The following is a 22,698-nucleotide window of genomic DNA, read 5'->3' on the forward strand; positions in this document are numbered from 1 at the left end:
GCCATGAAGTATGAGAAATATGCGAAAGTATGAGCCTGATGAGGGCAAATCCTAGACCTAAACCAGACCTAACATGCGTTATTCTCTAAAATATTTATCAAGACCAGGTTTAATTGAATGTTTCAGTGTGGTACCACATTACTATGTGATCCAAACCAGAAAAAACCCAGGATCCGTTCAACAAGTATGTGAAGAATGCGAAAGTATGAGTCTGATCAGTGAAAATCTCAGGCCTTACCTAGACCTAACTTGCGTTGTCCTCTAAAATATTGATGGAAACCAGGTTTCATTGACTGCTTCAGTGTGGTACTTCATTACTACGTGATGCAATCCAGAAAAAGCCCAGGATCTAGCCATCAAGTATGAGAAATATGCGAAAGAATGAGCCTGATGAGAGCAAATCCCAGACCTAACCTAGACCTAACATGCGTTATCCTCTAAAATATTGAGCGAAACCAGGTATAATGGACTGTTTCAGTGTGGTACCACACTACTTCGTGATCCAAACCAGAAAAAACCCAGGATCTGTTCAACAAGTATGTGAAAAACGCTAAACTGTGAGCCTGATGAGGGCAAATCTTAGACCTAACCCAGACCTAAGATGCGTTATCCTCTAAAATATTTATCCAGACCAGGTTTCATTGAATGTTTCAGTGTGGTACCACTTTACTACGTGATACAATCCAGAAACAGCCCAGGATCTAGCCATGAAGTATGAGAAATATGCGAAAGTATGAGCCTGATGAGGGCAAATCCTAGACCTACCCCAGACCTAACATGCGTTATCCTCTAAAATATTTATCAAGACCAGGTTTAATTGAATGTTTCAGTGTGGTACCACATTACTACGTGACGCTAACCAGAAAAAGCCCAGGATCTAGCCATCAAGTTTGAGAAATATGCGAAAGAATGAGCCTGATGAAGGCAAATCCTAGACCTATCCCAGACCTAACTTGCGTTATCCTCTAAAACATTGATCGAAACCAGGTTTAATTGACCGTTTCAGTGTGGTACCACATTACTACGTGATCCAAACCAGAAAAAACCCAGGATCCGTTCAACAAGTATGTGAAGAATGCGAAAGTATGAGTCTGAAGAGTGAAAATCCCAGGCCTAACCTAGATCTAACATGCGTTATCCTCTAAAATATTGATCCAAACCAGGTTTAATGGACTCTTTCAGCGTGGTACCACACTACTACGTGATCCAAACCAGAAAAAACCCAGGATCTGTTCAACAAGTATGTGAAAAACGCGAGAGTATGAGCCTGATGAGGGCAAATCCAAGACCTATCCCAGACCTAACTTGCGTTGTCCTCTAAGATATTGATGGAAACCAGGTTTAATTGACTGTTTCAGTGTTGTACTTCATTACTACGTGATGCGATACAGAAAAAGCCCAGGATCTAGCCATCAAGTATGAGAAATATCCGAAAGAATGAGCCTGATGAGAGCAAATCCCAGACCTAACCTAGACCTAACATGAATTATTCTCTAAAATATTGATCGAAACCAGGTTTAATTGACTGTTCCAGTGTGGTCCCACATTACTACGTGATCCAAACCAGAAAAAACCCAGGATCCGTTCAACAAGTATGTGAAGAATGCGAAAGTATGAGCCTGATGAGTGAAAATCCCAGGCCTAACCTAGATCTAACATGCGTTAACCTCAAAAATATTGATCGAAACCTGGTTTAATCGACTGTTTCAGTGTGGTACCACATTACTATGTGATCCAAACCAGAAAATAACCCAGGATCTGTTCAACGAGTATGTGAAGTGTGCGAAAGTATGAGTCTGATGAGGTCAAATCCCAGACCAATCCCAGACTTAACTTGCGTTATCCTCTAAAATATTGATCGAAACCAGGTTTAGTCGACTGTTTCAGTGTGGTACCACATTACTACGTGATTCAAACCAGAAAAAACCCAGGATCTGTTCAACGAGTATGTGAAGTGTGCGAAAGTATGAGTCTGATGAGTGAAAATCCCAGACCTAACCTAGACCTAACATGCGTTATCCTCTAAAATATTGATCCAAACCAGGTTTAATGGACTGTTTCAGTGTGGTACCACACTACTACGTGATCCAAACCAGAAAAAACCCAGGATCTGTTCAACAAGTATGTGAAAAACGCGAAAGTATGAGCCTGATGAGGGCAAGTCCAAGACCTATCCCAGACCTAACTTGCGTTGTCCTCTAAGATATTGATGGAAACCAGGTTTAATTGACTGTTTCAGTGTTGTACTTCATTACTACGTGATGCAATCCAGAAAAAGCCCAGGATCTAGCCATGAAGTATGAGAAATATGCGAAAGTATGAGCCTGATGAGGGCAAATCCTAGACCTAACCCAGACCTAACATGCGTTATCCTCTAAAATATTTATCAAGACCAGGTTTAGTCGACTGTTTCAGTGTGGTACCACATTACTACGTGATCCAAACCAGAAAAAACCCAGGATCTGTTCAACGAGTATGTGAAGTGTGCGAAAGTATGAGCCTGATGAGTGAAAATCCCAGGCCTAACCTAGACCTAACATGCGTTAACCTCAAAAATATAAATCGAAACCTGGTTTAATCGACTGTTTTAGTGTGGTACCACATTACTATGTGATCCAAACCAGAAAATAACCCAGGATCTGTTCAACGAGTATGTGAAGTGTGCGAAAGTATGAGTCTGATGAGGTCAAATCCCAGACCTATCCCAGCCTTAACTTGCGTTATCCTCTAAAATATTGATCGAAACCAGGTTTAATCGACTGTTTCAGCGTGGTACCACATTACTACGTGATACAATCCAGAAACAGCCCAGGATCTAGCCGTGAAGTATGAGAAATATGCGAAAGTATGAGACTGATGAGGGCAAATCCTAGAACTAACCCAAACCTAACATGCGTTATCCTCTATAATATTTAGCAAGACCAGGTTTAATTGAATGTTTCAGTGTGGTACCACATTACAACGTGGACGAAACCAGAAAAAACCCAGGATCCGTTCAACAAGTATGTTAAAACTGCGACAGTATGACCCTGATGAGGGCAAATCCCAGGCCTAACCTAGACCTAACATGCGTTGTCCTCTAAAATATTGATGGAAACCAGGTTTAATTGACTGTTTCAGTGTTGTACTTCATTACTACGTGATGCAATCCAGAAAAAGCCCAGGATCTAGCCATCAAGTAAGAGAAATATGCGAAAGAATGAGCCTGATGAGAGCAAATCCCAGACCTAACCTAGACCTAACATGAATTATTCTCTAAAATATTGATCGAAACCAGGGTTAATTGACTGTTTCAGTGTTGTACTTCATTACTACGTGATGCAATCCAGAAAAAGCCCAGGATCTAGCCATCAAGTATGAGAAATATGCGAAAGAATGAGCCTGATGAGAGCAAATCCCTGACCTAACCTAGACCTAACATGAATTATTCTCTAAAACATTGATCAAAACCAGGTTTAATTGACTGTTTCAGTGTGGTACCACATTACTACGTGATCCAAACCAGAAATAGCCCAGGATCTAGCCATGAAGTATGAGAAATATGCGAAAGTATGAGCCTGATGAGGGCAAATCCTAGACCTAAACCAGACCTAACATGCGTTATTCTCTAAAATATTTATCAAGACCAGGTTTAATTGAATGTTTCAGTGTGGTACCACATTACTATGTGATCCAAACCAGAAAAAACCCAGGATCCGTTCAACAAGTATGTGAAGAATGCGAAAGTATGAGTCTGATCAGTGAAAATCTCGGGCCTTACCTAGACCTAACTTGCGTTGTCCTCTAAAATATAGATGGAAACCAGGTTTCATTGACTGTTTCAGTGTGGTACTTCATTACTACGTGATGCAATCCAGAAAAGGCCCAGGATCTAGCCATCAAGTATGAGAAATATGCGAAAGAATGAGCCTGATGAGAGCAAATCCCAGACCTAACCTAGACCTAACATGCGTTATCCTCTAAAATTTTGAGCGAAACCAGGTTTAATGGACTGTTTCAGTGTGGTACCACACTACTTCGTGATTCAAACCAGAAAAAACCCAGGATCTGTTCAACAAGTATGTGAAAAACGCTAAACTGTGAGCCTGATGAGGGCAAATCTTAGACCTAACCCAGACCTAAGATGCGTTATCCTCTAAAATATTTATCCAGACCAGGTTTCATTGAATGTTTCAGTGTGGTACCACTTTACTACGTGATACAATCCAGAAACAGCCCAGGATCTAGCCATGAAGTATGAGAAATATGCGAAAGTATGAGCCTGATGAGGGCAAATCCTAGACCTACCCCAGACCTAACATGCGTTATCCTCTAAAATATTTATCAAGACCAGGTTTAATTGAATGTTTCAGTGTGGTACCACATTACTACGTGACGCTAACCAGAAAAAGCCCAGGATCTAGCCATCAAGTTTGAGAAATATGCGAAAGAATGAGCCTGATGAAGGCAAATCCTAGACCTATCCCAGACCTAACTTGCGTTATCCTCTAAAACATTGATCGAAACCAGGTTTAATTGACCGTTTCAGTGTGGTACCACATTACTACGTGATCCAAACCAGAAAAAACCCAGGATCCGTTCAACAAGTATGTGAAGAATGCGAAAGTATGAGTCTGAAGAGTGAAAATCCCAGGCCTAACCTAGATCTAACATGCGTTATCCTCTAAAATATTGATCCAAACCAGGTTTAATGGACTCTTTCAGCGTGGTACCACACTACTACGTGATCCAAACCAGAAAAAACCCAGGATCTGTTCAACAAGTATGTGAAAAACGCGAGAGTATGAGCCTGATGAGGGCAAATCCAAGACCTATCCCAGACCTAACTTGCGTTGTCCTCTAAGATATTGATGGAAACCAGGTTTAATTGACTGTTTCAGTGTTGTACTTCATTACTACGTGATGCGATACAGAAAAAGCCCAGGATCTAGCCATCAAGTATGAGAAATATCCGAAAGAATGAGCCTGATGAGAGCAAATCCCAGACCTAACCTAGACCTAACATGAATTATTCTCTAAAATATTGATCGAAACCAGGTTTAATTGACTGTTCCAGTGTGGTCCCACATTACTACGTGATCCAAACCAGAAAAAACCCAGGATCCGTTCAACAAGTATGTGAAGAATGCGAAAGTATGAGCCTGATGAGTGAAAATCCCAGGCCTAACCTAGATCTAACATGCGTTAACCTCAAAAATATTGATCGAAACCTGGTTTAATCGACTGTTTCAGTGTGGTACCACATTACTATGTGATCCAAACCAGAAAATAACCCAGGATCTGTTCAACGAGTATGTGAAGTGTGCGAAAGTATGAGTCTGATGAGGTCAAATCCCAGACCAATCCCAGACTTAACTTGCGTTATCCTCTAAAATATTGATCGAAACCAGGTTTAGTCGACTGTTTCAGTGTGGTACCACATTACTACGTGATTCAAACCAGAAAAAACCCAGGATCTGTTCAACGAGTATGTGAAGTGTGCGAAAGTATGAGTCTGATGAGTGAAAATCCCAGACCTAACCTAGACCTAACATGCGTTATCCTCTAAAATATTGATCCAAACCAGGTTTAATGGACTGTTTCAGTGTGGTACCACACTACTACGTGATCCAAACCAGAAAAAACCCAGGATCTGTTCAACAAGTATGTGAAAAACGCGAAAGTATGAGCCTGATGAGGGCAAGTCCAAGACCTATCCCAGACCTAACTTGCGTTGTCCTCTAAGATATTGATGGAAACCAGGTTTAATTGACTGTTTCAGTGTTGTACTTCATTACTACGTGATGCAATCCAGAAAAAGCCCAGGATCTAGCCATGAAGTATGAGAAATATGCGAAAGTATGAGCCTGATGAGGGCAAATCCTAGACCTAACCCAGACCTAACATGCGTTATCCTCTAAAATATTTATCAAGACCAGGTTTAGTCGACTGTTTCAGTGTGGTACCACATTACTACGTGATCCAAACCAGAAAAAACCCAGGATCTGTTCAACGAGTATGTGAAGTGTGCGAAAGTATGAGCCTGATGAGTGAAAATCCCAGGCCTAACCTAGACCTAACATGCGTTAACCTCAAAAATATAAATCGAAACCTGGTTTAATCGACTGTTTTAGTGTGGTACCACATTACTATGTGATCCAAACCAGAAAATAACCCAGGATCTGTTCAACGAGTATGTGAAGTGTGCGAAAGTATGAGTCTGATGAGGTCAAATCCCAGACCTATCCCAGCCTTAACTTGCGTTATCCTCTAAAATATTGATCGAAACCAGGTTTAATCGACTGTTTCAGCGTGGTACCACATTACTACGTGATACAATCCAGAAACAGCCCAGGATCTAGCCGTGAAGTATGAGAAATATGCGAAAGTATGAGACTGATGAGGGCAAATCCTAGAACTAACCCAAACCTAACATGCGTTATCCTCTATAATATTTAGCAAGACCAGGTTTAATTGAATGTTTCAGTGTGGTACCACATTACAACGTGGACGAAACCAGAAAAAACCCAGGATCCGTTCAACAAGTATGTTAAAACTGCGACAGTATGACCCTGATGAGGGCAAATCCCAGGCCTAACCTAGACCTAACATGCGTTGTCCTCTAAAATATTGATGGAAACCAGGTTTAATTGACTGTTTCAGTGTTGTACTTCATTACTACGTGATGCAATCCAGAAAAAGCCCAGGATCTAGCCATCAAGTAAGAGAAATATGCGAAAGAATGAGCCTGATGAGAGCAAATCCCAGACCTAACCTAGACCTAACATGAATTATTCTCTAAAATATTGATCGAAACCAGGGTTAATTGACTGTTTCAGTGTTGTACTTCATTACTACGTGATGCAATCCAGAAAAAGCCCAGGATCTAGCCATCAAGTATGAGAAATATGCGAAAGAATGAGCCTGATGAGAGCAAATCCCTGACCTAACCTAGACCTAACATGAATTATTCTCTAAAACATTGATCAAAACCAGGTTTAATTGACTGTTTCAGTGTGGTACCACATTACTACGTGATCCAAACCAGAAATAGCCCAGGATCTAGCCATGAAGTATGAGAAATATGCGAAAGTATGAGCCTGATGAGGGCAAATCCTAGACCTAAACCAGACCTAACATGCGTTATTCTCTAAAATATTTATCAAGACCAGGTTTAATTGAATGTTTCAGTGTGGTACCACATTACTATGTGATCCAAACCAGAAAAAACCCAGGATCCGTTCAACAAGTATGTGAAGAATGCGAAAGTATGAGTCTGATCAGTGAAAATCTCGGGCCTTACCTAGACCTAACTTGCGTTGTCCTCTAAAATATAGATGGAAACCAGGTTTCATTGACTGTTTCAGTGTGGTACTTCATTACTACGTGATGCAATCCAGAAAAGGCCCAGGATCTAGCCATCAAGTATGAGAAATATGCGAAAGAATGAGCCTGATGAGAGCAAATCCCAGACCTAACCTAGACCTAACATGCGTTATCCTCTAAAATTTTGAGCGAAACCAGGTTTAATGGACTGTTTCAGTGTGGTACCACACTACTTCGTGATTCAAACCAGAAAAAACCCAGGATCTGTTCAACAAGTATGTGAAAAACGCTAAACTGTGAGCCTGATGAGGGCAAATCTTAGACCTAACTCAGACCTAAGATGCGTTATCCTCTAAAATATTTATGCAGACCAGGTTTCATTGAATATTTCAGTGTGGTACCACTTTACTACGTGATCCAATCCCGAAATAGCGCAGGATCTAGCCATGAAGTATGAGAAATATGCGAAAGTAAGAGCCTGATGAGGGCAAATCCTAGACCTATCCCAGACCTAACTTGCGTTATCCTCTAAAATATTGTTTGAAACCAGGTTTTATTGACTGTTTCAGCGTGGTACCACATTACTACGTGATACAATCCAGAAACAGCCCAGGATCTAGCCATGAAGTATGAGTGTTTAAAGATTTGCATAATGCCGAGCGATTGTCCTCGGCCGCGATTACCGTTAATCCTGTTAACGTACAATTCGAAGGAGATTATCTCTAATAGGATTTGTACAGCAAACAGTGATAGAAAAACGCGTATATTACTAGTTTTTCTGCCATCGGTAACGGCTCATTACCTTCGATTCGAGTGTGCTAACGGTGTTGATGACGTCAGTACCGTGCGAGAGTAGCGCGTAGAGAATTAGACAAAGATCGACTGCCGAAATTTGGACAGCGCCGCGGAACGGCTAATTGGAGCAACGCGGCGACGTTTTCGGCTGTCAATCGACACAGTCTCACAACGACTTCTGAAGAAGGCACATCGGCTCCCGATCGTGTCTGAACAGATTTCGAGCGAATCTCGAGAGTGAAATTCTCGAGATAAAGCTACCAGACAATTACTGAATAAAGGGTGCAACGAGTCGATGTTCAGTCTGGTGCGGGTCCTCTGATTGACCTCGCACAGCTGAGAATTCATTAAAACTCAAACTAGCACTCATTAATTTTAGTCTTTGCTTATCAAACGAGTCGACTCTCGACTCGAATAAAAGCATTCAGGAGTTTCGTTCGGGAAAGTCCCAAACAAGCTCAATTTCTATTTTCTGTCTAATTTGGAGGGCTCGAGAATACACCAATAAGGTGCTCGACCCCCCTCGTGCAGTATTATTTTGTCGTTTCAAGCGTATAAACGTTTGAAACACAGAGAAGTGGGCGAATACCGTTCAAACTTCTCTGTGATTGTCGTTCGGCTTAGGAGACACCGAAGGGAGGCACCTACGTGGTGAACCTCGAGGTGGGCTCACTGGAGTCAGGTCAGCGTCCACTTCGGACGCTTGACTTTCGGTCTTCGATTCCTTCCCTCTACAGACCCCGCCGGTGTAACGCTTAGAGGAGCACCTGTGCGGAGAGGTCAAGGAGTCGCGGGTCAGGCCCCCACGTAGTTCAAATACTGTCACGAATAACATCGAGTGGTGCATTCGTGCAGTGAACCACGTGCTGTCGGGCTTCGCAGTACAATTCTCGACCAACAAGTCATCTGTTGGAACGTTAAAGAGAAGCCGCAGATCGACGGTCGTGCCGTTGTACTGCAGTGCGACTCGACGCACAGACTCCGTGGGCATACTCACGGGATCAGTGCGTTTGGAGCCTTACAACCTCCACTTGCATCCCCGTCCACTAGACAATCGACTCAGTTCGGCGTCGAAAGGAAATTTAATTCTTTTCACGCCAGATATTAAATACAGTCCACTTGCGAGCTCGTATATTACGAGCGAGCGAAATTCTCCGCTCCTATACATTCGAATATCGAAGCCAGGAGCGTGAGGAAACACACGCGGCGAATATACGTCTAACGTGTTTACGTGTCTAACACATTGCCGTGTTTTTCTGTTCACAGAATCTTGGCCTACCTCAACGTGTCGGTTCCGACCAGAATTGGAAAACTATCTAAGAATTTCTTCAGTTCTTATTGTTTATTTTATTTATTTTATAATAAACAGTTTTTTGAAAAAGAAAATCTTACATTCCCAACTCACTTCCCACAATAAAAATCCGATCCCTCTATCCGGACTTCGTCGTTAAAAGCATCAGCTTTTTAACAATGAGAAATATGCGAAAGTATGAGCCTGATGAGGGCAAATCCTAGACCTAACCCAGACCTAACATGCGTTATCCTCTAAAATATTTATCAAGACCAGGTTTAATTGATTGTTTCAGTGTGGTCCCACATTACTACGTGATCCAAACCAGAAAAAACACAGGATCTGTTCAACATGTATGAGAAATATGCGAAAGAATGAGCCTGATGAGAGCAAATCCCAGACCTAACCTAGACCTAACATGAATTATTCTCTAAAATATTGATCGAAACCAGGTTTACTTGACTGTTTCAGTGTGGTCCCACATTACTACGTGATCCAAACCAGAAAAAACACAGGATCCGTTCAACAAGTATGTGAAGAATGTGAAAGTATGAGTCTGATGAGTGAAAATCCCAGGCCTAACCTAGATCTAACATGCGTTATCCTCTAAAATATTGATGGAAACCAGGTTTAATTGACTGTTTCAGTGTTGTACTTCATTACTACGTGATGCAATCCAGAAAAAGCCCAGGATCTAGCCATGAAGTATGAGAAATATGCGAAAGTATGAGCCTGATGAGGGCAAATCCTAGACCTACCCCAGACCTAACATGCGTTATCCTCTAAAATATTTATCAAGACCAGGTTTAATTGAATGTTTCAGTGTGGTACCACATTACTACGTGACGCTAACCAGAAAAAGCCCAGGATCTAGCCATCAAGTTTGAGAAATATGCGAAAGAATGAGCCTGATGAGGGCAAATCCTAGACCTATCCCAGACCTAACATGCGTTATCCTCTAAAATATTTATCAAGACCAGGTTTAATTGATTGTTTCAGTGTGGTCCCACATTACTACGTGATCCAAACCAGAAAAAACCCAGGATCTGTTCAACATGTATGAGAAATATGCGAAAGAATGAGCCTGATGAGAGCAAATCCCAGACCTAACCTAGACCTAACATGAATTATTCTCTAAAATATTGATCGAAACCAGGTTTACTTGACTGTTTCAGTGTGGTCCCACATTACTACGTGATCCAAACCAGAAAAAACACAGGATCCGTTCAACAAGTATGTGAAGAATGTGAAAGTATGAGTCTGATGAGTGAAAATCCCAGGCCTAACCTAGATCTAACATGCGTTATCCTCTAAAATATTGATGGAAACCAGGTTTAATTGACTGTTTCAGTGTTGTACTTCATTACTACGTGATGCAATCCAGAAAAAGCCCAGGATCTAGCCATGAAGTATGAGAAATATGCGAAAGTATGAGCCTGATGAGGGCAAATCCTAGACCTACCCCAGACCTAACATGCGTTATCCTCTAAAATATTTATCAAGACCAGGTTTAATTGAATGTTTCAGTGTGGTACCACATTACTACGTGACGCTAACCAGAAAAAGCCCAGGATCTAGCCATCAAGTTTGAGAAATATGCGAAAGAATGAGCCTGATGAGGGCAAATCCTAGACCTATCCCAGACCTAACTTGCGTTATCCTCTAAAACATTGATCGAAACCAGGTTTAATTGACCGTTTCAGTGTGGTACCACATTACTACGTGATCCAAACCAGAAAATAACCCAGGATCTGTTCAACGAGTATGTGAAGTGTGCGAAAGTATGAGTCTGATGAGGTCAAATCCCAGACCTATCCCAGCCTTAACTTGCGTTATCCTCTAAAATATTGATCGAAACCAGGTTTAATCGACTGTTTCAGCGTGGTACCACATTACTACGTGATACAATCCAGAAACAGCCCAGGATCTAGCCGTGAAGTATGAGAAATATGCGAAAGTATGAGACTGATGAGGGCAAATCCTAGAACTAACCCAAACCTAACATGCGTTATCCTCTATAATATTTAGCAAGACCAGGTTTAATTGAATGTTTCAGTGTTGTACCACATTACAACGTGGACGAAACCAGAAAAAACCCAGGATCCGTTCAACAAGTATGTTAAAACTGCGACAGTATGACCCTGATGAGGGCAAATCCCAGGCCTAACCTAGACCTAACATGCGTTGTCCTCTAAAATATTGATGGAAACCAGGTTTAATTGACTGTTTCAGTGTTGTACTTCATTACTACGTGATGCAATCCAGAAAAAGCCCAGGATCTAGCCATCAAGTAAGAGAAATATGCGAAAGAATGAGCCTGATGAGAGCAAATCCCAGACCTAACCTAGACCTAACATGAATTATTCTCTAAAATATTGATCGAAACCAGGGTTAATTGACTGTTTCAGTGTTGTACTTCATTACTACGTGATGCAATCCAGAAAAAGCCCAGGATCTAGCCATCAAGTATGGGAAATATGCGAAAGAATGAGCCTGATGAGAGCAAATCCCTGACCTAACCTAGACCTAACATGAATTATTCTCTAAAACATTGATCAAAACCAGGTTTAATTGACTGTTTCAGTGTGGTACCACATTACTACGTGATCCAAACCAGAAATAGCCCAGGATCTAGCCATGAAGTATGAGAAATATGCGAAAGTATGAGCCTGATGAGGGCAAATCCTAGACCTAAACCAGACCTAACATGCGTTATTCTCTAAAATATTTATCAAGACCAGGTTTAATTGAATGTTTCAGTGTGGTACCACATTACTATGTGATCCAAACCAGAAAAAACCCAGGATCCGTTCAACAAGTATGTGAAGAATGCGAAAGTATGAGTCTGATCAGTGAAAATCTCGGGCCTTACCTAGACCTAACTTGCGTTGTCCTCTAAAATATAGATGGAAACCAGGTTTCATTGACTGTTTCAGTGTGGTACTTCATTACTACGTGATGCAATCCAGAAAAGGCCCAGGATCTAGCCATCAAGTATGAGAAATATGCGAAAGAATGAGCCTGATGAGAGCAAATCCCAGACCTAACCTAGACCTAACATGCGTTATCCTCTAAAATTTTGAGCGAAACCAGGTTTAATGGACTGTTTCAGTGTGGTACCACACTACTTCGTGATTCAAACCAGAAAAAACCCAGGATCTGTTCAACAAGTATGTGAAAAACGCTAAACTGTGAGCCTGATGAGGGCAAATCTTAGACCTAACTCAGACCTAAGATGCGTTATCCTCTAAAATATTTATGCAGACCAGGTTTCATTGAATATTTCAGTGTGGTACCACTTTACTACGTGATCCAATCCCGAAATAGCGCAGGATCTAGCCATGAAGTATGAGAAATATGCGAAAGTAAGAGCCTGATGAGGGCAAATCCTAGACCTATCCCAGACCTAACTTGCGTTATCCTCTAAAATATTGTTTGAAACCAGGTTTTATTGACTGTTTCAGCGTGGTACCACATTACTACGTGATACAATCCAGAAACAGCCCAGGATCTAGCCATGAAGTATGAGTGTTTAAAGATTTGCATAATGCCGAGCGATTGTCCTCGGCCGCGATTACCGTTAATCCTGTTAACGTACAATTCGAAGGAGATTATCTCTAATAGGATTTGTACAGCAAACAGTGATAGAAAAACGCGTATATTACTAGTTTTTCTGCCATCGGTAACGGCTCATTACCTTCGATTCGAGTGTGCTAACGGTGTTGATGACGTCAGTACCGTGCGAGAGTAGCGCGTAGAGAATTAGACAAAGATCGACTGCCGAAATTTGGACAGCGCCGCGGAACGGCTAATTGGAGCAACGCGGCGACGTTTTCGGCTGTCAATCGACACAGTCTCACAACGACTTCTGAAGAAGGCACATCGGCTCCCGATCGTGTCTGAACAGATTTCGAGCGAATCTCGAGAGTGAAATTCTCGAGATAAAGCTACCAGACAATTACTGAATAAAGGGTGCAACGAGTCGATGTTCAGTCTGGTGCGGGTCCTCTGATTGACCTCGCACAGCTGAGAATTCATTAAAACTCAAACTAGCACTCATTAATTTTAGTCTTTGCTTATCAAACGAGTCGACTCTCGACTCGAATAAAAGCATTCAGGAGTTTCGTTCGGGAAAGTCCCAAACAAGCTCAATTTCTATTTTCTGTCTAATTTGGAGGGCTCGAGAATACACCAATAAGGTGCTCGACCCCCCTCGTGCAGTATTATTTTGTCGTTTCAAGCGTATAAACGTTTGAAACACAGAGAAGTGGGCGAATACCGTTCAAACTTCTCTGTGATTGTCGTTCGGCTTAGGAGACACCGAAGGGAGGCACCTACGTGGTGAACCTCGAGGTGGGCTCACTGGAGTCAGGTCAGCGTCCACTTCGGACGCTTGACTTTCGGTCTTCGATTCCTTCCCTCTACAGACCCCGCCGGTGTAACGCTTAGAGGAGCACCTGTGCGGAGAGGTCAAGGAGTCGCGGGTCAGGCCCCCACGTAGTTCAAATACTGTCACGAATAACATCGAGTGGTGCATTCGTGCAGTGAACCACGTGCTGTCGGGCTTCGCAGTACAATTCTCGACCAACAAGTCATCTGTTGGAACGTTAAAGAGAAGCCGCAGATCGACGGTCGTGCCGTTGTACTGCAGTGCGACTCGACGCACAGACTCCGTGGGCATACTCACGGGATCAGTGCATTTGGAGCCTTACAACCTCCACTTGCATCCCCGTCCACTAGACAATCGACTCAGTTCGGCGTCGAAAGGAAATTTAATTCTTTTCACGCCAGATATTAAATACAGTCCACTTGCGAGCTCGTATATTACGAGCGAGCGAAATTCTCCGCTCCTATACATTCGAATATCGAAGCCAGGAGCGTGAGGACACACACGCGGCGAATATACGTCTAACGTGTTTACGTGTCTAACACATTGCCGTGTTTTTCTGTTCACAGAATCTTGGCCTACCTCAACGTGTCGGTTCCGACCAGAATTGGAAAACTATCTAAGAATTTCTTCAGTTCTTATTGTTTATTTTATTTATTTTATAATAAACAGTTTTTTGAAAAAGAAAATCTTACATTCCCAACTCACTTCCCACAATAAAAATCCGATCCCTCTATCCGGACTTCGTCGTTAAAAGCATCAGCTTTTTAACAATGAGAAATATGCGAAAGTATGAGCCTGATGAGGGCAAATCCTAGACCTAACCCAGACCTAACATGCGTTATCCTCTAAAATATTTATCAAGACCAGGTTTAATTGATTGTTTCAGTGTGGTCCCACATTACTACGTGATCCAAACCAGAAAAAACACAGGATCTGTTCAACATGTATGAGAAATATGCGAAAGAATGAGCCTGATGAGAGCAAATCCCAGACCTAACCTAGACCTAACATGAATTATTCTCTAAAATATTGATCGAAACCAGGTTTACTTGACTGTTTCAGTGTGGTCCCACATTACTACGTGATCCAAACCAGAAAAAACCCAGGATCCGTTCAACAAGTATGTGAAGAATGCGAAAGTATGAGTCTGATGAGTGAAAATCCCAGGCCTAACCTAGATCTAACATGCGTTATCCTCTAAAATATTGATCCAAACCAGGTTTAATGGACTCTTTCAGCGTGGTACCACACTACTACGTGATCCAAACCAGAAAAAACCCAGGATCTGTTCAACAAGTATGTGAAAAACGCGAGAGTATGAGCCTGATGAGGGCAAATCCAAGACCTATCCCAGACCTAACTTGCGTTGTCCTCTAAGATATTGATGGAAACCAGGCTTAATTGACTGTTTCAGTGTTGTACTTCATTACTACATGACGCAATCCAGAAAAAGCCCAGGATCTAGCCATGAAGTATGAGAAATATGCGAAAGTATGAGCCTGATGAGGGCAAATCCTAGACCTAACCCAGACCTAACATGCGTTATCCTCTAAAATATTTATGAAGACCAGGTTTAATTGAATGTTTCAGTGTGGTACCACATTACTACGTGACGCAAACCAGAAAAAGCCCAGGATCTAGCCATCAAGTTTGAGAAATATGCGAAAGAATGAGCCTGATGAGGGCAAATCCTAGACCTAACCCAGACCTAACATGCGTTATCCTCTAAAATATTTATGAAGACCGGGTTTAATTGAATGTTTCAGTGTGGTACCACATTACTACGTGATGCAATCCAGAAAAAGCCCAGGATCTAGCCATGAAGTATGAGAAATATGCGAAAGTATGAGCCTGATGAGGGCAAATCCTAGACCTAACCCAGACCTAACATGCGTTATCCTCTAAAATATTTATCAAGACCAGGTTTAATTGATTGTTTCAGTGTGGTCCCACACTACTACGTGATCCAAACCAGAAAAAACCCAGGATCTGTTCAACCAGTATGTGAAAAACGCGGAAAGTATGAGCCTGATGAGAGCAAATCCCAGACCTAACCTAGACCTAACTTGCGTTATCCTCTAAAATATTGATCGCAAGCAGGTTTAATGGACTGTTTCAGTGTGGTACCACACTACTACGTTATCCAAACCAGAAAAAACCCAGGATCTGTTCAACAAGTATGTGAAAAACGCGAAAGTATGAGTCTGGTGACGTCAAATCCCAGACCTATCCCAGACTTAACTTGCGTTATCCTCTAAAACACTGATCGAAACCATAATTAATCGACTGTTTCAGTGTGGTACCACATTACTACGTGATCCAAACCAGAAAAAACCCAGGATCTGTTCAACAAGTATGTGAAAAACGCGAAAGTATGAGTCTGATGAGTGAAAATCCCAGGCCTAACCTAGTCCTAACATGCGTTATCCTCTAAAATATTGATCCAAACCACGTTTAATGGACTGTTTCAGTGTGGTACCACACTACTACGTGATCCAAACCAGAAAAAACCCAGGATCTGTTCAAAAAGTATGTGAAAAACGCGAGAGTATGAGCCTGATGAGGGCAAATCCAAGACCTATCCCAGTCCTAACTTGCGTTGTCCTCTAACATATTGATGGAAACCAGGTTTAATGGACTGTTTCAGTGTTGTACTTCATTACTACGTGATGCAATCCAGAAAAAGCCCAGGATCTAGCCATGAAGTATGAGAAATATGCGAAAGTATGAGCCTGATGAGGGCAAATCCTAGACCTAACCCAGACCTAACATGCGTTATCCTCTAAAATATTTATGAAGACCGGGTTTAATTGAATGTTTCAGTGTGGTACCACATTACTACGTGATGCAATCCAGAAAAAGCCCAGGATCTAGCCATGAAGTATGAGAAATATGCGAAAGTATGAGCCTGATGAGGGCAAATCCTAGACCTAACCCAGACCTAACATGCGTTATCCTCTAAAATATTTATCAAGACCAGGTTTAATTGATTGTTTCAGTGTGGTCCCACACTACTACGTTATCCAAACCAGAAAAAACCCAGGATCTGTTCAACCAGTATGTGAAAAACGCGGAAAGTATGAGCCTGATGAGGGCAAATCCCAGACCTATCCCAGACTTAACTTGCGTTATCCTCTAAAATATTGAGCGAAACCAGGTTTAATGGACTGTTTCAGTGTGGTCCCACAGTACTACGTGATCCGAACCAGGAAAAACCCAGGATCCGTTCAACAAGTATGTGAAGAATGCGAAAGTATGAGTCTGATCAGTGAAAATCTCAGGCCTTACCTAGACCTAACTTGCGTTGTCCTCTTAAATATTGATCGAAACCAGGTTTAATTGAATGTTTCAGTGTGGTACCACATTACTACCTGATGCAATCCAGAAAAAGCCCAGGATCTAGCCATCAAGTTTGCGAAATACGCGAAAGGATGAGCCTGATGAGGGCAAATCCTAGACCTAACCCAGACCTAACATGCGTTATCCTCTAAAATACTTATCAAGACCAGGTTTAATTGATTGTTTCAGTGTGGTCCCACACTACTACGTGATCCAAACCAGAAAAAACCCAGGATCTGTTCAACCAGTATGTGAAAAACGCGGAAAGTATGAGCCTGATGAGAGCAAATCCCAGACCTAACCTAGACCTAACTTGCGTTATCCTCTAAAATATTGATCGCAAGCAGGTTTAATGGACTGTTTCAGTGTGGTACCACACTACTACGTTATCCAAACCAGAAAAAACCCAGGATCTGTTCAACAAGTATGTGAAAAACGCGAAAGTATGAGTCTGGTGACGTCAAATCCCAGACCTATCCCAGACTTAACTTGCGTTATCCTCTAAAACACTGATCGAAACCATAATTAATCGACTGTTTCAGTGTGGTACCACATTACTACGTGATCCAAACCAGAAAAAACCCAGGATCCGTTCAACAAGTATGTGAAGAATGCGAAAGTATGAGTCTGATGAGTGAAAATCCCCGACCTAACCTAGACCTAACATGCGTTATCCTCTAAAATATTGATCCAAACCAGGTTTAAAGGACTGTTTCAGTGTGGTACCACACTACTACGTGATCCAAACCAGAAAAAACCCAGGATCTGTTCAACAAGTATGTGAAAAACGCGAAAGTATGAGCCTGATGAGAGCAAATCCCAGACCTATCCCAGACCTAACTTGCGTTGTCCTCTAAGATATTGATGGAAACCAGGTTTAATTGACTGTTTCTGTGTTGTACTTCATTACTACGTGATGCAATCCAGAAAAAGCCCAGGATCTAGCCATCAAGTATGAGAAATATGCGAAACAATGAGCCTGATGAGAGCAAATCCCAGACCTATCCTAGACCTAACATGTATTATTCTCAAAAATATTGATCGAAACCAGGTTTAATTGACTGTTTCAGTGTGGTCCCACAGTACTACGTGATCCAAACCAGAAAAAACCCAGGATCCGTACAACAAGTATGTGAAGAATGCGAAAGTATGAGTCTGATGAGTGAAAATCCCAGGTCTAACCTAGTCCTAACATGCGTTATCCTCTAAAATATTGATCCAAACCAGGTTAAATGGACTGTTTCAGTGTGGTACCACACTACTACGTGATCCAAACCAGAAAAAACCCAGGATCTGTTCAAAAAGTATGTGAAAAACGCGAAAGTATGAGCCTGATGAGGGCAAATCCAAGACCTATCCCAGTCCTAACTTGCGTTATCCTCTAACATATTGATGGAAACCAGGTTTAATTGACTGTTTCAGTGTGGTACCACATTACTACGTGATCTAATCCAGAAATAGCCCAGGATCTAGCCATGAAGTATGAGAAATATGCGAAAGTATGAGCCTGACGAGGGCAAATCCTAGACCTAACCCAGACCTAACATGCGTTATCCTCTAAAATATTTATCAAGACCAGGTTTAATTGATTGTTTCAGTGTGGTCCCACATTACTACGTGATCCAAACCAGAAAAAACCCATGATCCGTTCAACAAGTATGTGAAGAATGCGAAAGTATGAGTCTGATGAGTGAAAATCCCAGACCTAACCAAGACCTAACATGCGTTATCCTCTAAAATATTGATCGCAAGCAGGTTTAATGGACTGTTTCAGTGTGGTACCACACTACTACGTTATCCAAACCAGAAAAAACCCAGGATCTGTTCAACAAGTGTGTGAAAAACGCGAAAGTATGAGTCTGGTGAGGTCAAATCCCAGACCTATCCCAGACCTAACATGCGTTATCCTCTAAAATATTGATCGCAAGCAGGTTTAATGGACTGTTTCAGTGTGGTACCACACTACTACGTTATCCAAACCAGAAAAAACCCAGGATCTGTTCAACAAGTGTGTGAAAAACGCGAAAGTATGAGTCTGGTGAGGTCAAATCCCAGACCTATCCCAGACTTAACTTGCGTTATCCTCTAAAATACTGATCGAAACCAGGTTTAATCGACTGTTTCAGTGTGGCCCCACATTACTACGTGATCCAAACCAGAAAATACCCAGGATCTGTTCAACATGTATGAGAAATATGCGAAAGAATGAGCCTGATGAGAGCAAATCCCAGACCTAACCCAAACCTAACATGCGTTATCCTCTCAAATATTTATCAAGATCAGGTTTAATTGAATGTTTCAGTGTGGTACCACCTTACTACGTGAACGAAACCAGAAAAAACCCAGGATCCGTTCAACAAGTATGTGAAGAATGCGAAAGTATGAGTCTGATGAGTGAAAATCCCAGGGCTAACCTAGACCTAACATGCGTTATCCTCTAAAATATTGATCTAAACCAGGTTTAATGGACTGTTTCAGTGTGGTACCACTTTACTACGCGATCCAAAGCAGAAAAAACCCTCGATCTGGTCAACATGTATGTTAATACTGCGAAAGTATGACCCTGATGAGGGCAAATCCCAGGCCTAACCTAGACCTAACATGCGTTGTCCTCTAAAATATTGATGGAAACCAGGTTTAATTGACTGTTTCAGTGTTGTACTTCATTACTTCGTGATGCAATCGAGAAAAAGCCCAGGATCTAGCCGTCAAGTATGAGAAATATGCGAAAGAATGAGCCTGATGAGAGCAAATCCCAGACCTAACCTAGACCTAACATGAATTATTCTCTAAAATATTCATCAAAACCAGGTTTAATTGACTGTTTCAGTGTGGTACCACATTACTACGTGATCCAATCCAGAAATAGCCCAGGATCCAGCCATGAAGTATGAGAAATATGCGAAAGTATGAGCCTGATGAGGGCAAATCCTAGACCTAACCCTGACCTAACATGCGTTATCCTCTAAAATATTGATCGCAACCAAGTTTAATGGACTGTTTCAGTGTGGTACCACACTACTACGTGATCCAAACCAGAAAAAGCCCAGGATCCGTTCAACAAGTACGTGAAGAATGCGAAAGTATGAGTCTGATGAGTGAAAATCCCAGACCTAACCTAGACCTAACATGCGTTATCCTCTAAAATATTGATCCAAACCAGGTTTAATGGACTGTTTCAGTGTGGTACCACACTACTACGTGATCCAAACCAGAAAAACCCCAGGATCCGTTCAACAAGTATGTGAAGAATGCGAAAGTATGAGTCTGATGAGGGCGAATCCCAGACCTATGCCAGACCTAACTTGCGTTATCCTGTAAAATATTGATCGAAACCAGGTTTAATTGACTGTTTCAGCGTGGTACCAAATTACTACGTGATACAATCCAGAAACAGCCCAGGATCTAGCCATGAAATATGAGAAATATGCGAAAGTATGAGCCTGATGAGGGCAAATCCTAGACCTATCCCAGACCTAACTTGCGTTGTCCTCTAAGATATTGATGGAAACCAGGTTTAATTGACTGTTTCAGTGTTGTACTTCATTACTACGCGATGCAATCCAGAAAAAGCCCAGCATCTAGCCATCAAGTATGAGAAATATGCGAAAGAATGAGCCTGATGAGAGCAAATCCCAGACCTAACCTAGACCTAACATGAATTATTCTCTAAAATATTGATCGAAACCAGGTTTAATTGATTGTTTCAGTGTGGTCCCACATTACTACGTGATCCAAGCCAGAAAAAACCCAGGATCCGTTCAACAAGTATGTGAAGAATGCGAAAGTATGAGTCTGATGAGTGAAAATCCCAGGCCTAACCTAGACCTAACATGCGTTATCCTCAAAAATATTGATCGAAACCTGGTTTAATCGACTGTTTCAGTGTGGTACCACATTACTATACGATCCAAACCAGAAAATAACCCAGGATCTGTCAAACGAGTATGTGAAGTGTGCGAAAGTATGAGCCTGATGAGAGCAAATCCCAGACCTAACCTAGACCTAACATGAATTATTCTCTAAAATATTGATCGAAACCAGGTTTAATTGACTGTTTCAGTGTGGTCCCACATTACTACGTGATCCAAACCAGAAAAAGCCCAGGATCAGTTCAACAAGTATGTGAAAAACGCGAAAGTATGAGTCTGATGAGGGCGAATCCCAGACCTATGCCAGACCTAACTTGCGTTATCCTGTAAAATATTGATGAAACCAGGTTTAATTGACTGTTTCAGCGTGGTACCAAATTACTACGTGATACAATCCAGGTTTAATGGACTGTTTCAGTGTGGTACCACTTTACTACGCGATCCAAAGCAGAAAAAACCCTCGATCTGGTCAACATGTATGTTAATACTGCGAAAGTATGACCCTGATGAGGGCAAATCCCAGGCCTAACCTAGACCTAACATGCGTTGTCCTCTAAAATATTGATGGAAACCAGGTTTAATTGACTGTTTCAGTGTTGTACTTCATTACTACGTGATGCAATCGAGAAAAAGCCCAGGATCTAGCCGTCAAGTATGAGAAATATGCGAAAGAATGAGCCTGATGAGAGCAAATCCCAGACCTAACCTAGACCTAACATGAATTATTCTCTAAAATATTCATCAAAACCAGGTTTAATTGACTGTTTCAGTGTGGTACCACATTACTACGTGATCCAATCCAGAAATAGCCCAGGATCCAGCCATGAAGTATGAGAAATATGCGAAAGTATGAGCCTGATGAGGGCAAATCCTAGACCTAACCCTGACCTAACATGCGTTATCCACTAAAATATTGATCGCAACCAAGTTTAATGGACTGTTTCAGTGTGGTACCACACTACTACGTGATCCAAACCAGAAAAAGCCCAGGATCCGTTCAACAAGTATGTGAAGAATGCGAAAGTATGAGTCTGATGAGAGAAAATCCCAGACCTAACCTAGACCTAACATGCGTTATCCTCTAAAATATTGATCCAAACCAGGTTTAATGGACTGTTTCAGTGTGGTGCCACACTACTACGTGATCCAAACCAGAAAAAGCCCAGGATCCGTACAACAAGTATGTGAAGAATGCGAAAGTATGAGTCTCATGAGTGAAAATCCCAGGCCTAACCTAGTCCTAACATGCGTTATACTCTAAAATATTGATACAAACCACGTTTAATGGACTGTCTCAGTGTGGTACCACAATACTACGTGATCCAAACCAGAAAAAGCCCAGGATCAGTTCAACAAGTATGTGAAAAACGCGAAAGTATGAGTCTGAGGAGGGCGAATCCCAGACCTATGCCAGACGAAACTTGCGTTATCCCGTAAAATATTGATCGAAACCAGGTTTAATTGACTGTTTCAGCGTGGTACCAAATTACTACGTGATACACTCCAGAAACAGCCCAGGATCTAGCCATGAAGTATGAGAAATATGCGAAAGTATGAGCCTGATGAAGGCAAATCCTAGACTTAACCCAAACCTAACATGCGTTATCCTCTCAAATATTTATCAAGATCAGGTTTAATTGAATGTTTCAGTGTGGTACCACCTTACTACGTGAACGAAACCAGAAAGAACCCAGGATCCGTTCAAC

This window comes from Colletes latitarsis, unplaced genomic scaffold, assembly GCF_051014445.1.
Source record: "Colletes latitarsis isolate SP2378_abdomen unplaced genomic scaffold, iyColLati1 scaffold0024, whole genome shotgun sequence".
In the NCBI taxonomy this organism is placed as follows: Eukaryota; Metazoa; Arthropoda; class Insecta; order Hymenoptera; family Colletidae; genus Colletes; species Colletes latitarsis.